Below are 15,663 nucleotides of genomic sequence, written 5' to 3'. Positions count from 1 at the left end.
TAGAAGTGGAATTCCTGGGTCAAATGGTATTTCTTTTTTGAGCATTTTGAGGAACCTGCATACTGCTTTCCACAATGGTTGAACTAATTTACATTCCCACCAGCAGTGTAGGAGGGTTCCCCTTTCTCCACAGCCTCGCTAACATTTGTTGTTGTTTGTCTTTTGGATGGTAGCCATCCTTACTGGTGTGAGATGATATCTCATTGTGGTTTTAATTTGCATTTCTCTGATGACAACGATGTGGAGCATCTTTTCATGTGTCTGTTGGCCATCTGAATTTCTTCTTTAGAGAACTGTCTATTCAGTTCCTCTGCCCATTTTTTAATTGGATTATTTGCTTTTTGTTTGTTGAGGTGTGTGAGCTCTTCATATATTTTGTATGTCAACCCTTTGTCGGATCTGTTATTTACGAATATATTCTCCCATACTGTAGGATACCTTTTGGTTTTATTGATGGTGTCCTTTGCTGTACAGAAGCTTTTCAGCTTGATATAGTCCCATTTGTTCGTTTTTGCGTTTGTTTCCCTTGCCCGGGGAGATATGTTCAAGAAGAGGTCACTCATGTTTATGTCTAAGAGATTTTTGCCTATGTTTTTTTCTAAGAGTTTTATGGTTTCATGACTTACATTCAAGTCTTTGATCCATTTCAAATTTACTTTTGTGTATGGGGTTAGACAATGATCCAGTTTCATTCTCTTACATGTAGCTGTCCAGTTTGCCAACACCATCTGTTGAAGAGACTCTCATTTCCCCATTGTATGTCCATGGCCCCTTTATCAAATATTAGTTGACCATATATGTTTGGGTTAATGTTTGGAGTCACTATTCTGTTCCATTGGTCTGTGGCTCTGTTCTTGTGCCAGTACCAAATTGTCTTGATTACTGTGGCTTTGTAGTAGAGCTTGAAGTTGGGGAGTGAGATCCCCCCACTTTATTCTTCCTTCTCAGGATTGCTTTAGCTATTCAGGGTCTTTGGTGTTTCCATATGAATTTTTGAACTATTTGTTCCAGTTCATTGAAGAATGCTGTTGGTAGTATTGATAGGGATTGCATCGAATCTATATATTGCTTTGGGCAGGATGGCCATTTTGATGATATTAATTCTTCCTAGTCACGAGCATGGGATCAGTTTCCATTTGTCAGTGACTTCTTTAATTTCTCTTAAGAGTGTCTTGTAGTTTTCAGGGTATAGGTCTTTCACTTCCTTGGTTAGGTTTATTACTAGGTATTTTATTCTTTTTGATGCTTTTGTGAATGGAATTGTCTTCCTGATTTCTCTTTCTATTAGTTTATTGTTAGTATATAGGAAAGCCACAGATTTCTGTGTGTTAATTTTGTATCCTGCAACTTTGTGGAATTCCGATATTAGCTCTAGTAGTTTCGGAGTGGAGTCTTTAGGGATTTTTATGTACAATACCATGTCTTCTGCAAATAGTGACAGTTTAACTTCTTCTTTACCAATCTGGATTCCTTGTATTTCTTTTTTGTTGTCTAATTGCCATGGCTAGGACCTCCAGTGCTATGTTGAATAATAGTGGGGAGGGTGGGCATCCCTGTCTTGTACCCGATCTCAGAGGAAAAGCTTTCAGCTTCTCGCTGTTCAGTATGATGTTGGCTATGGGTTTATCATATATGGCCTTTATTATGTTGAGGTACTTGCCCTCTATACCCATTTTGTTGAGAGTTTTTATCATAAATGGATGCTGAATTTTCTCGAATGCTTTTTCAGCATCTATGGAGGTGATCATATGGTTTTTGTCTTTCTTTTTGTTGATGTGGTGGATGATGTTGATGGACTTTCAAATGTTGTACCATCCTTGCATCCCTGGGATGTATCCCACTTGGTCATGGTGTACGATCCTTTTGATGTATTTTTGAATTCAGTTTGCTAATATTTTGTTGAGTATTTTTGTATCTACATTCATCAAGGATATTGGTCTGTAGTTTTCTTTTTTGGTGGGGTCTTTGCCTGGTTTTGGTATTAGGGTGATGTTGGCTTCATAGAATGAGTTGGGGAGTATTCCCTCCTCCTCTATTTTTTGGAAAACTTAAGGAGAATGGGTATTATGTCTTCTCTGTATGTCTGATAAAATTCCGAGGTAAATCCATCTGTCCTGGGGGTTTTGTTCTTTGGTAGTTTTTTGATTACCGCTTCAATTTCGTTGCTGGTAATTGGTCTTTTTAGATTTTCTGTTTCTTCCTGGGTCAGTCTTTGAAGGTTGTATTTTTCTAGGAAGTTGTCCATTTCTCCTAGGTTTCCCAGCTTGTTAGCATATAGGTTTTCATAGTACACTCTAATATTTCTTTCTATTTCTGTGGGGTCCGTCATGATTTTTTCTTTCTCATTTCTGATTCTGTTGATGTGTTTTGACTCTCTTTTCCTCTTAATAAGTCTGGCTAGAGGCTTATCTATTTTGTTTATTTTCTCGAAGAACCAGCTCTTGGTTTCATTGATTTTTGCTATTGTTTTATTCTTCTCAATTTTATTTATTTCTTCTCTAATCTTTATTATGTCCCTCCGTCTGCTGACCTTAGGCCTCATTTGTTCTTCTTTTTCCAATTTCGATAATTGTGACATTAGACCATTCATTTGGGATTGTTCTTCCTTCTTTAAATATGCCTGGATTGCTGTATACTTTCCTCTTAAGACTGCCTTTGCTGTATCCCACAGTAGCTGGGGCTTTGTGTTGTTGTTGTCGTTTGTTTCCATATATTGCTGGATCTCCATTTGATTTGGTCATTGATCCATTGATTATTTAGGAACATGATGTTAAGCCTCCGTGTGTTTGTGCACCTTCTTGCTTTCTTTGTACAGTTTATTTCTAGTTTTATGCCTTTGTGGTCTGAAGAGTTGGCTGGTAGGATTTCAATCTTTTGGAATTTACTGAGGCTCTTTTTGTGGCCTAGTATATGGTCTATTCTGGAGAATGTTCCATGTGCACTTGAGAAGAATGTGTATCCTGTTGCTTTTGGATGTAGAGTTCTGTAGATGTCTATTAGGTCCATCTGTTCTAGTGTGTTGTTCAGTGCCTCTGTGTCCTTACTTATTTTCTGTCTGGTGGATCTGTCCTTTGGAGTGAGTGGTGTGTTGAAGTCTCCCAGAATGAATGCATTGCATTCTATTTCCTCCTTTAGTTCTGTTAGTATTTGTTTCACATATGCTGGTGCTCCTGTGTTGGGTGCATATATATTTATAATGGTTATATCCTCTTGTTGGACTGAGCCCTTTATCATTATGTAATGTCCTTCTTTATTTTTTGTTACCTTCTTTATTTTGAAGTCTGTTATGTCTGATACTAGTATTGCAACACCTGCTTTTTTCTCTCTATTGTTTGCATGAAATATCTTTTTCCATCCCTTGACTTTAAGTCTGTGCATGTCTTTGGGTTTGAGATGAGTCTCTCGTAAGCAGCATATGGATGGATCTTGCTTTTTTATCCATTCTATTACTCTGTGTCTTTTGATTGGTGCATTCAGTCCATTTAGATTTAGGGAGATTATTGAAAGGTATGTACTTATTGCCATTGCAGGCTTTAGGTTTGTGGTTACCAAAGGTTCAAGGTTAGCTTCTTTACTATCTTACTGTCTAACTTAACTCGCTTATTGAGCCATTATAAACACGGTCTGATTCTTTACTATCTTACTGTCTAACTTAACTCACTTATTGAGCTATTATAAACATGTTCTGATGGTTCTTTATTTCTCTCCCTTCTTATTCCTCCTCTTTCCTTCTTCATATGTTGGGTGTTTTGTTCTGTGCTCTTTTTAGGAATGCTCCCATCTAGAGCAGTCTCTGTAAGACGCCCTGTAGAGGTGGTTAGTGGGAGACAAATTCCCTCATCTTTTGCTTGTCTGGGAATTGTTTAATCCCTCCTTCATATTTAAATGATAATTGTGCTGGATACAGTATTCTTGGTTCGAGGCCCTTCTTTTTCATTGCATTAAGTATATCATGCCATTCTCTTCTGGCCTGTAGGGTTTCTGTTGAGAAGTCTGATGATAACCTGATGGGTTTTCCTTTGTGGTGACCTTCTTTTTCTCTCTGGCTGCCTTTAATACTTTGTCCTTGTCTTTGATCTTTGCCATTTTAATTATTATGTGTCTTGGTGTTGCCCTCCTTGAATCCCTTGTCATGGGAGTTCTGTGTACCTCTGTGGTCTGAGAGGCCATTTCCTACCCTAGTTTGGGGAATTTTTCAGCAATTATTTCTTCAAAGACACTTTCTATCCCTTTTTCTCTCTTCTTTTTCTTCTTCTGGTACCCCTATAATGTGGATATTGTTCCATTTTGTTGGTCACATAGTTCTCTTAAAATTCTTTCATTCCTGGAGATCCTTTTATCTCTCTCTGCATAAGTTTCTCTGCATTCCTGTTCTCTGTTTTCTAGTCCATTAATGGTCTCTTGCATCTCATCCATTCTGTTTTGAAGTCCTTCCAGAGCTTGTTTTATTTCTGTATTCTCCCTCCTTAGTTCTTGCATATTTCTCTGCAAGTCCATCAGCATGGTTATGACTTTTGTTTTGAATTCTTTTTCAGGAAGGTAGGTTAAATCTATCTCCCCAGGTTCCTTCTCAGGGGAAGATGTAGAAGATGTCGAAGCTGTCTGGGTTAGTCTTGTCTGTATGAAATGTTTTTGCCTTTTCATGTTGATAGGTGCAGTGGAGTGCTATTTACTTGTCTGTCAGCTGGGAGAGTCAAGACACTTTCTACTTGCTCCTGGCCTTTCTTTACTGGGACAACTGCGACCTCTAGTGGCTCGTGTTGGGCAATTGCGTGTAGACTGGGTCTCTGTATCTTGCCCGGCCGGTATGGAGGAAGCTCCCTTGCTGGGGGTGTGACCAGCCTCAGGCTGCTGCTCTGCTATGGCAGGGCCCCGGAGGGTTAATGGACAGCTGGCTTTTTGGCTGTTTACCTCTGTGAGGGGTCTCAGAGCTGTTGCCCAGGGGGTTAGTACGCTCGGAGTTCCCTGGAATTTCCAGCTGCTGGACTGTGACCCAGGATGCTTCCATCCAGTTGTGGGGTCCCTGTCCCTTTAAGACTTTCAAAAAGCACTCGCTTTTCTTTGTCCCAGAGGTGCCGGCTTCGGGACCTGGTCAAAGTTCTTACTGTCCTGCTTCCCTAGTTTCCAGCACCCCACGCATGCACTGTGTCTGCGTTCTGGTGTGGACGGCTGGGGTGGGTGTTTAGCAGTCCTGGGCTCCCTCCCCCTTCCTGCTCCCACTCCTCTCCTCCTGCTGGGAGCTGGGTTGAGGGGCCTCAGGTCCTGCTGGGCTGGGGCTTGTATCTTACCCCTTTCACCAGGCGCTGGGTTCTCGCAGGTGTGGATGTAGTCTGGCTGTTTTCCTGTGTCTTCTGGTCTCTCTTTTAGGATTAGTTGTATTTTCAAAAATATATATGTTTTTGGGAGGAGATTCCCACTGTCCTACTCATGCCGCCATCTTGGCTCCACCTTGGTTTTACATTCTTTGTCAAAGAGGTTTTAGTGAGGGTAGGTGGAGGATTTGTTTTGTTTTTTTTGCTTTTAAATTTCCCTCTATTCCAATACCACTTGATGAAAATTCATAAGCATAAACAGACAAAATATCTAATTTTTGATAAAGCCCCAAAAGCAATTCCTTGGCAGAAAGGAAGAAGGTAGTATCCATTGTCTATACTTGAGTGAGTGTGTTTCAGGCCTCTTTATTCTATTCCACTGATCCATGCATTTATTTCTCCACCAAAACCATACAGCCCTGAGTACTGTAGCTACATAGTAAGTCTTAAAATCAGGTATTTTGTTTGTTTCTGGTTTTTTTGTTTTCAGTTTACAGGTTTCAGGGGGTTTTTCTTTTCTCTTTTTTTCCAAAAAAATTACATTGGCTATTCTAGCTCCTTTGCCTTGACAACACCTATTTTTATTTTTTATTTTTCTAAAATATTAGCCTGGTTTTCTTGACCAGTACATTGGTAGTATCTACAGTTTTTCTTTTCTGATCCTCACCAGTGTTTTATTCATCCCCATTTATTTTTTCATGCTAGTCTTCAATTAAATTTCTTCCATACTCTTCAATTATCCACCTATGTATTTTTTTATGTTTAAATTTGAGTTAAAGATTACCCCTTTCTAAGAAGCCTCCCTGCCTAACCTCAATCTCTGATACACTTTTTTAAGGAAACTCAATTTCCTTTTCTTATTAGAGTCAGACTGTGAGTTCTCAAGGCCTTACACATACAAAAAATGCATTCCTCCCATACATAATAAACATAAATTTAAAAAGTAAGACAAATAATAAAAGGTGCATAAGAAAGTCCATCAAAATTTGATTTTGATTCCTGGAAATGACCTTGATGCTATTTTAGTTACATATACTTCAGAATACAAAATTATCTTAAAAATCCTCTCTCTGTCTTTCTCTGTTTCCCCTTTGCCCTCTATCCTCCCTAGTTTGGTGGAGTTGCTTTGCTGGTGCCTCAGGCCTATGTTTTCTCTTTCTATTGGTCACTCCCACACTGGCTTTTATAAGCATGTTTTCTGTATCATAAAGCATTCATGTTTCTGCTCTAGTTCTCTTTATCTTGGTTGCCCTTCTGCCACATAATAATCTCCCATTTTCTCTACCTTTTAAAATACTCTGTGTAGCCCCTGCTATTTAACTAATGCTGTGTTATCTCATCTTCTGCCTCACATTTTCCTTTAGAATCCATTCTTCTATATTTTACCATTTTCTAAAATACACTGTTACTTTCTATATGTTACTACATATGTATATGGGAAACATACATGTCTGTTAAGTTCTTCCACTGATTGCAAACTGTTAAATTACCCCTCCACGACTCTTTTCTCCTTTGTAAAGATGTATATCCTGCAGTGCCTGAACTTAAATGACCCATACCACTTCTTTTTATGCATTATCTTCTGAAGTAAGGTCTCTTTGGCCTTCACATAGCCATACTGAGTGTGAACTGAAGAAATCTGAGCACCTTTTGAAAATTTCTAGCTTCAGATGGTTTACTAACATCTACAAGATAGAGTGATGAGAGAATTCAAATTAGATAAAAATAGTGCCTACAAATACATATCTTTTTGGGAGGCTGGAGCACATCTGAACTATAGCACTCATTTTTAATATGCAGCACTAGATGAGTGAGATCTCTAATGAATTAAAATAATTTTGCCAAAATAATAAGTAATAACTCTTCACTTTCAGATATATATTTGTTTGCACAATGAGGTCCATGGCACTCAACCTTTCTCATCAAAGCAAATAAGTCTCAGCAGTAGGATTGAAAGAATATTCTCACTGAATATTTAACTCCAAATTTTATTTACCATGCCTACATGTGCCCTTTATTTTGATTGCATAATGAGGTGTATGAGAACAGGTTTGAGTCTGACAATATTAAAGACACCCAGAAGCTATGTACAGAGATGCCTATGCTGCTATATACAGATGAGGAAATGCTAAGCACCAGATTCAGGTTATTTTCTAAAACTAATACTAAGATGATTTCTTTCTTTCTACTCCTTTAGCAAATCTTTGCTTTGTAACTCCACTGAGTACAAGCCTTACATGTGTGAACAAAACATAGCCTTTATTCAGATGATGCAAAAAATGTAGAATGTTGGATCAGGTAACTGAAGTTTCTTCCATTGCATGTATCTGTAGTTAGGTGACATGAACTGGCTCATATTTCTTATTCATGAACTCTACTGCATGACAAGGAGAATTCACCTGAATCTTAAACTGTTACAAGCCATTAATACATTCTGCATGGATTTAGATAAACTATATCATAGATAAATTATATCATAGAAAAGGTTCATGCAGTGGCTGCTTCACACACATTAAGGCTTTTGGATTCCAGTTCCTATGGCCTGAGGCAGTCTTTGCATATGATCTTTATTTCCCTTTCCTCTTTTAAGACTTAAGAAAAATCAGATTTTTGAAATAAATCTCACACTGTCAAGTGACTTTTTTGTCTTCATATAGACATGGATTTTTTTTTTTTTGTCCAAACTTGTATCTGCCATTGGAGGGATACACATGCATAGACACATTCATGTCATGTTTAAGCCCTTCACCTTGATTCTGGGTCTAAGTTGGAATAGAAATAGAAACACATAGCATTTTAATAATAGCTTCCCCTGTTCATAGCATCTCCAGGGCATTGCACTACAGTATTAACTTCTAAACTGCCTTTTTACCTTCTTAGGCTGTTTTAATAATATTATTCAGCATAACATCTCTTGCTTTAACAATACATTCTTTCTCATTTACCCTTTCACACTGGTTTCTTTAGAATACTTTTGTCATGAGTTGATTAGTATTTATTCTTGGAACACTTTTAATTTGCTAACCAAGATCTTTAAAATACAGTCCCCATATTCAAACATACAAGGTATGAATAGGGCTCAAATTCTCCCATTTGAAATCTGAGATTTCATAATTTGGGGATGACAAATTCTGAATAAGTAGGAAGTTGAGGAAGATTTTGAAAAATATAAAGTCTACATTCCTTTATACTTAAAAAAACCTGTAGTATTTAAAACTTGACTAATGTAATGACAGAAAACATTCAAATAGAAAAGCCAATTATAATAAACTGAATTTAAAATGATTCCCAGTATAGCAGAAATACAGAGTGTACATCAATTCAAGTTACAGTCATAACATGTTCCCTGAAGGTAGAGAAATGTTCGAAATCAAGACAGCAACAGCAAGCCTGCCATGATTTCTCCAGTTCCTAAATTAGATAATTATACAATGTACAAAAGACAAAAGTACATAAAACAGAAAATATGAATAGAAAGCAAAACAATGCCTGAACCAAGCTTATTTTCCACTCTTAATTTATTTATTTATATTCTTATTTTTTTCCAGAAATGACTTAAACCATCTTAGAATGATAAACAAAATATGACAAAAGTGTATAAAGCTGAAAGAAATAAAAGAGTAAACACTGAAGAGAGAAAATGGCAACAGGAATACACCAAAATGCATGTTATAATAAATCACTTGCTAATGCTGAGTCATACTTTTAGCTTTAAGCTTTCAAAAGGACATTTTTCTTTTTGTATAACTCACCTAAAAATTATATATAACATATTAAAATTTGTATAACAGAATATTTATGGAATACAACACACAACATATGATTAATACCAAGGGAGGATTTTAACTGATGAAGCTCATCAGAGACTGTAGGCAGGTGCCTTAAATGATGTTCTCAACAATATCCTTATAATGGATACAATGGTAAGTTTAATAGAGTAGCTCCTCCTAATGCATAAATACATCCTTGGAGCATCACCAATGGCCAGTCGTTGAGGGATGATCCACAGGATTACCAACTGAAAGCATAAGAATTCTGTTCAGAAAATTATTTTAAATCATAGAGAAATTCAAAGGAAACCCAAATATGATGATAGAGTACAAAAATGCATTGAGGGTAAATTAAAAATATAACTGATATAGAAGAAAATCAAAACAGTGATATGGAGAACACATATTAAAGGGCATGATAGAATGCAGGAAAAAAGTACATAACATGCCTCCAGGATTATAACTAAGAATAGATGTTAGCCCCTTATCAAATAAATGATTTGCAAATATTTTTTTCCTATTCAGTAGGTTGCCTTTTCATTTTTTTCGATGATCTTTTCTGTGTGGAAGCTTTTTAGTATGGCATGGTCCCACTTGCTTAATTTTGCTTTTGTTGAATGTGCTTTTGGTATCATATTCAAAAATCATTGACCTCTGTTAAGGAGCTCTCTGCTTATTTTTTCTTCCGGGAGTTTATGGTTTCTGATCTTATGTTCAAGTCTTTAATCCATTTTCCGTTCCTTTTTGTGTCTGGTGTTAAGATAATGGTTGAGTTTCATTCTTTTGCATGTGGCTGTGCAGTTTTCCCATTTATTAAAGAGTTTTTCCTTTCCTCATTGTATATCCATGGCTCTTCTGTCATAAATTAATTGACTATATATATATAGGTTAATTTCTGGGCTCTGTACTCTGTTCCATTGGTCTATGTGTCTGTTTTTATGCCAATACCATACTGTATTACTTATTATAACTTTGTAATAGAGTTTGAATTCAGGGGCCATGATGCCTCCAGCTTTGTTTTCTCTAAAGATGGTTTGACTATTCGTGTTTTTGGGTGATTTCATATAAATTTTAGGATTATTTGTTCTATTTCTCTGAAAAGTTCCAGTAGAATTTTGATAGGAATTATATTGACTCTGTAGATTGCTATAGATAGTACGGACATTTTAACAATATTGATTCTTTCAGTTACGAACAGAGTCATTGGTGTCATCTTAATTTCTGTCCTTGATGTCTTTTAGTTTTCAGTATGCAGGTCTTTCATCTCCTTAGTTAAATTTGTTCCTAGGTATTTTATTCTCTTTGAGGCAATTGTAAATGGGATTGCTTTCTTTCTTTGTATTTCTGATAGTTCATTATTAATGTACAGAAAACAACAGATTTTTGTGTGTTGATTTTGCATCCTTCAGCTTTACTGAATTTTTTTTTATTTCTAACAGGTTCTTGAGATCTTAGGGTTTTCTATATATATCATGTCATCTGCAAATAATAACAATTTTGCTTCTTCTTTCCAATTTTTATTCCTTTTATTTCTTTATATTGCCTACTTATTCTGGCTAGGATTTTCCAATTCCATGTTGAACAGAAGTGGCAAAAGTGGGCATCCTGTCTTGTTCCAGACCTTAGAAGAAAGGCTTTCAGCTTTTCACCATTGAGCATGAAGTTAGCACTAAGCTTGTCTAGTATGGCCTTTATTATGTTCAGGTATGTTCCCTCTATATCCACTCTGTTGAGAGTTTTTATCATAAGTGGATATTGAATTTTGTCAGATGCTTTTTCTGTATCTGTGAGATGATCATATGATTTTCACTCATTACTTTCTTAATGTGGTGTATCACATTGACTGATTTTGGATGTTTGCATCCCTGGAATAAAACCCAATTGATCATGGTGCACGATCTTTTTAATGTATTGTTGAATTGAGTTTGATAATATTTTGTTGAGGATTTTTGCATCTATGTTGATCAGAGATTTTGGCCTGTAATTTTTTTTCTTGTTAGATCAGTGTCTGGTTGGGTGTCAGGGTAATGTGGCCTCATAAAATGAGTTTGGAAGAATTCTGTCTTCTATTTTGAGGAATAGTTTGAGAAAGATTGTATTAATTTTTCTTTGAATGTTTGGTAGAATTTTCCAGTGAAGCCATGTGCTTCTGGAATTTTATTGGAACGTTGTTGTTGACCGATTCAATCTCCTTACTAGAAATCTGTCTGTTCAAATTTTCTATTTCATATGATTTAGTCTTGGTAGGTTGTATGATTTTAGGAACTTACCTATTTCTTCTAGATTGTCCAATTTTTTGGCATATAATTGTTCATATTAGTGTTTGAATATGCTTTGTATTTCAACAGTATCAGTGTAACATCTCCTCTTTCTGATTTTATTTATTTGAATCCTCGTTTTTTCTTTGTGAGTTTATAGGCTTGTAATTTTGTTTATCTTTCCAAAGAAACAGCTCTTAGTTTCATTGGTCTTCTATTTTGTCTTTTTTGTCTCTATTTCACTTATTTCTGTTCTAATCTTTGTTATTTACATTCTTGTTACCAATTTTGAGCTTCAAATGTCCATCTTTTTCTAGTTCTTTAAGGTATACAGTTAGGTTGTTTGCGACTTCCCTTGTTTCTTAAGGTAGGCATTTATTGCTCTAAATTTCCTGATTAGAACTGCTTTTGTTGCATACCTTAAGTTTTGGTATATTTCAATTTTCATTTCTTTCAAGGTGTTCTTTTGATTTTTCTTTTGAGTTCTAATTTGACCCATTGATTTTTCAGTAGCGTGTTGTTTGATCTCCACTTATATGTGAATTTTCAAGTTTTCTTCATGAAATTAATTTCTAATTTCATACTGTTACAGTCAGAAAAGATGTTTGGTGTAATTTCAATCTTCTTAAATTTATTAAGACATACATTGTGGCCTAACATATGATCTATCTTGGAAAATGTTCCATGTGCACTTGAGAAAAATGTGTATTCTGATGCTTTTGGATGCAATATTTCTATGTATCTGTTAAGCCCATCTAGTAGTTTAATGTGTCTTTTAAGGCTGATGTTTCCTAATCATTTTCTTTCTCAGTAGTCTATCCATTAATGTAAGTAGGGCATTAAAAATCACCTACTAGCTGCGGGAGGCGCCGCGCGGGCGGGCGGGCGCGGGGCCCGTTGTTCCGGCGCAGGTGAGGCGGGCGGCTCCGGCGAGCGGCCCTCCGCGCGGACTTTCTTCGCGAGCCGAGGAGTTTGTTTACCGACAAGCCCGCCGGGAGCGTTTCTAGCTGCCGCCTCGGAGCGTCTCCGCGGCCGCCGCCGCCGCGGTGGGCCCGCGGACTATTGCTCAGAAGAGAAGATGTTTGGTTTTCACAAGCCAAAGATGTACCGGAGTATAGCGGGCTGCTGTATTTGCAGAGCTAAGTCCTCCAGTTCTCGATTCACCGACAGTAAACGCTATGAAAAGGACTTCCAGAGTTGTTTTGGGTTGCATGAGACTCGTTCAGGAGACATCTGCAAAGCCTGTGTCCTGCTTGTCAAAAGATGGAAGAAACTGCCAGCAGGATCAAAAAAAAACTGGAATCATGCGGTAGATGCGAGGGCAGGACCCAGTCTGAAGAATACATTGAAACCAAAGAAAGTGAAAACTCTGTCTGGAAACAGGATAAAAAGCAACCAGATCAGTAAACTGCAGAAGGAATTTAAACGTCACAATTCTGATGCTCATAGTACCACCTCAAGTGCCTCTCCCGCTCAGTCTCCTTGTTACAGTAACCAGTCAGATGATGGCTCAAATACAGAGATGGCTTCTGGCTCTAACAGAACGCCCGTTTTTTCCTTTTTAGATCTTACATACTGGAAAAGACAGAAAATATGTTGTGGGATTATCTATAAAGGCCGTTTTGGGGAAGTCCTCATCGACACACATCTCTTCAAGCCTTGCTGCAGCAGTAAGAAGGCAGCTGCCGAGAAGCCGGAGGAGCAGGGCCCAGAGCCTCTGCCCGTCTCCACCCAGCAGTGGTGACTGAGGTGTTTGCAGAAGGGGAACCAGAAAACCATCTACATTTTGGAAAGGAAACAGAGCAACAAAATCCTGATATTTTTAACCTGGATTACCTGCTATTATGCCAAAAGACAATTTCTAGAATAGTTTTGAATGGGTTATTTCTCTTCCAGTTCCACAAACTCTGAAGCCAGTGTCTAGCTTACTAAAAGAAAAAACGTGTACATAATATTTAAGATGCTGAGTATTTCATAGGAAAGCTGAATGCTGCTGTAAAGTGCTCTTTAAGTCTTTTTTTTTTTAATCCCCTTCTAATGATTGAAACTAGGGGAATTTCAGGGGACAGAGATGGGATTTGTTGTATGATAAACTTAAGTAGTTTTAGTCTTTCTATATTGAGAAGCAGTGGTTGGGGTATTTAAAAAAAATGGCTGGCTATACTTGTTTTCCTTCATGGTAATAAATTCGCCATAACTTGGTAACATGGACTTGCCCCTACAGGTAGTTGTCAATAATTTTGAAATAATAAGGTCTTGCCTAGGTTCTGATGATTCAAACCTGTACTACTGAATATTAAAAGCAAGACAGACTAAGCTCTCTTGCAATAACCTTGAAGGAGTAATTTTTAAACATACAGAGAGGTAACTTGACTGTATATGTTGCATCCTGTGTCACCTCCCTCCATACTGATATTTGATAAAGACTTTATATGAAACTTGTAAAGCAGAATCAGAGTTCCTCTTGGGGAAGTGTCAAACCTTCAGGATGAGGAGTCCTAAGTGAATAGTACCAAAGCATCACCACATGGTAGAGAACACACTATTAAAAATGTTATCTGAGAAACACGGTGTGCAAATCTTCAGGATGGCACAAGTGAAAAGGTGAATGCTTCTTGGGGCACATTTCTTAGAGGGCTTGTTGAGTGTGTAAATAATTGACTCGATTGAAAATGACCGGTGACTTCATTGAAAATCTGCACAATTCAGTTTTAGTTCTGGATTACTTCAGTTGACCTTCGTGAAGGTTTTATCTGTGTAGAGTGGTTGTTTGACTTGTTTTAGCCTATTAGGGTTTTGGGTTTTTTTTCACTATATTAAAGTTTAATTTTACTAAAAGAAAAGAGGTGTGTGTGTGTGTGAATGCTGAGTGGGTTGCTTTTGGTTTGGCTTCTTTTAGTCAGGCTTTGTCCTGACGCTGAGATACTAGGTGATAAATCCTGGTCGCGGACCTCTGCGAGACTGAAGTCATCACTAAGAGTTTCTTACTTGAACCCAAACCAGAATGCCCTCATTGCCTCTTTTCTAAAAGTTCAGGAACAGTATATCCCCAATTCAGATTTCATGAGGGAGGATCAGCCTGCCTTACAATAACGTGACTCAATGCTTATTTTTGAAACTGGATTTAAAAAATTGGATGGTATAAATAATGAGTGAGCCACTTTTTATGGGCACCCTGTAGTTTTATAGTTCTTAATCTGAAACTTAAAATTTTATATTTTCTTCCTTTTGGAAAAAACTACAAGCCACCATATGCACAGACTACACAGTGAGTCGGGCCGGCTCTCCCACAGCCGTTGAGGTGTATTCCAAGAGTCCCAGCCATTACCATCTTCCTCCTGAGTTCTTTTGAAAAGGTTTTTAAAATTTTTTTGTACATTTTGGCTGCAGTATTGGTGGTAGAATATACAATCATATGGATCATCTCTACTTCTGTATTTATTTATTTATTACTAGACCTCAACCACAGTCTTCTTTTTCCCCTTCCACCTCTCTCTGCCTGTAGGATGTACTGTATGTAGTCATGCACTTTGTATTAATATATTAGAAATCTACAAATCTGTTTTGTACTTTTTATACTGTTGGATACTTACAATCAAAACTTTTACTAGGGTATTGAATAAATTTAGTCTTATTAGAAAATAAAAAAAAAATCACCTACTAATATTATATTGCTATCTGTTTCTCCCTGTAGGTCTGTAGGTCTATTAATATTTGCTTCATATATTTAGTTGCTCCTATGTTGGGTGCATAAATATTGACAAGTGTTATATCTTCTTGTTGTATACCTTCTTTAGCTGTGTCCAAAAATATTGCCATGTTATGTTTTCATTTTCATGTATCTCAGAGTATTATCTAATATCCATTGTTATTTCTTATTTGACCAGTTAAACATTTAGGAGTATGTTGTTCAATTTCCACTTATTTTTAGTTTCTCAAATTTGATTTTGTCATTGGTTTCTAATTTAATTGTGTTGTGGTTGAAAAACATAATTTCTATGTACTAGCCACTCATAAAAATTTTATATTTATTAATTCATTAAATTCTCATAAGAACTACATGAGGCAGTACTTTCAGTATCCACATTTTACTCAAAGGAAACTTAGATGCAAAACACAAAGAAGGGATTTATGCAAGGCCCTCATGTTGGAACCTTGTGGTGGGAGCTGTGATGGTATGGACTCCAGGTAACCTCCTTCAGAGCCTATTGTTAGTCATCCTTTACTTAGACATTCCTTTAATAAGGGATAATTGGGTTAATTTTAGTTTGTTCACTCTTATGAACAAAGACTCCATAAACAAAAATTGTTGCTCAATTATTT

The 15,663-nt window shown here is 36.9% G+C and overlaps 1 protein-coding gene, 1 long non-coding RNA gene and 1 pseudogene across 4 annotated transcripts in view; 2 read left to right on the top strand and 1 right to left on the bottom strand.

Annotated features, from left to right (window-relative positions):
- Window positions 1-15,663, top strand: part of SPAG16 (sperm associated antigen 16) — a 981,678-nt gene that overhangs the window by 560,053 nt on the left and 405,962 nt on the right. The window lies entirely within an intron of this gene.
- The window catches only part of LOC108397066 (uncharacterized), a 513,643-nt gene that overhangs the window by 304,798 nt on the left and 193,182 nt on the right, over window positions 1-15,663 (bottom strand). The gene's annotated exons all lie outside the window — the stretch shown is intronic.
- On the top strand, window positions 12,303-14,166 carry LOC118966988 (SIN3-HDAC complex-associated factor pseudogene; annotated as a pseudogene).

The sequence above is a fragment of the Manis javanica genome, chromosome 12, assembly GCF_040802235.1.
Source record: "Manis javanica isolate MJ-LG chromosome 12, MJ_LKY, whole genome shotgun sequence".
NCBI lineage: Eukaryota > Metazoa > Chordata > Mammalia > Pholidota > Manidae > Manis > Manis javanica.
Note: the sequence above shows the minus strand (reverse complement) of the source record. Positions and strands in the feature narration are given on the sequence as shown.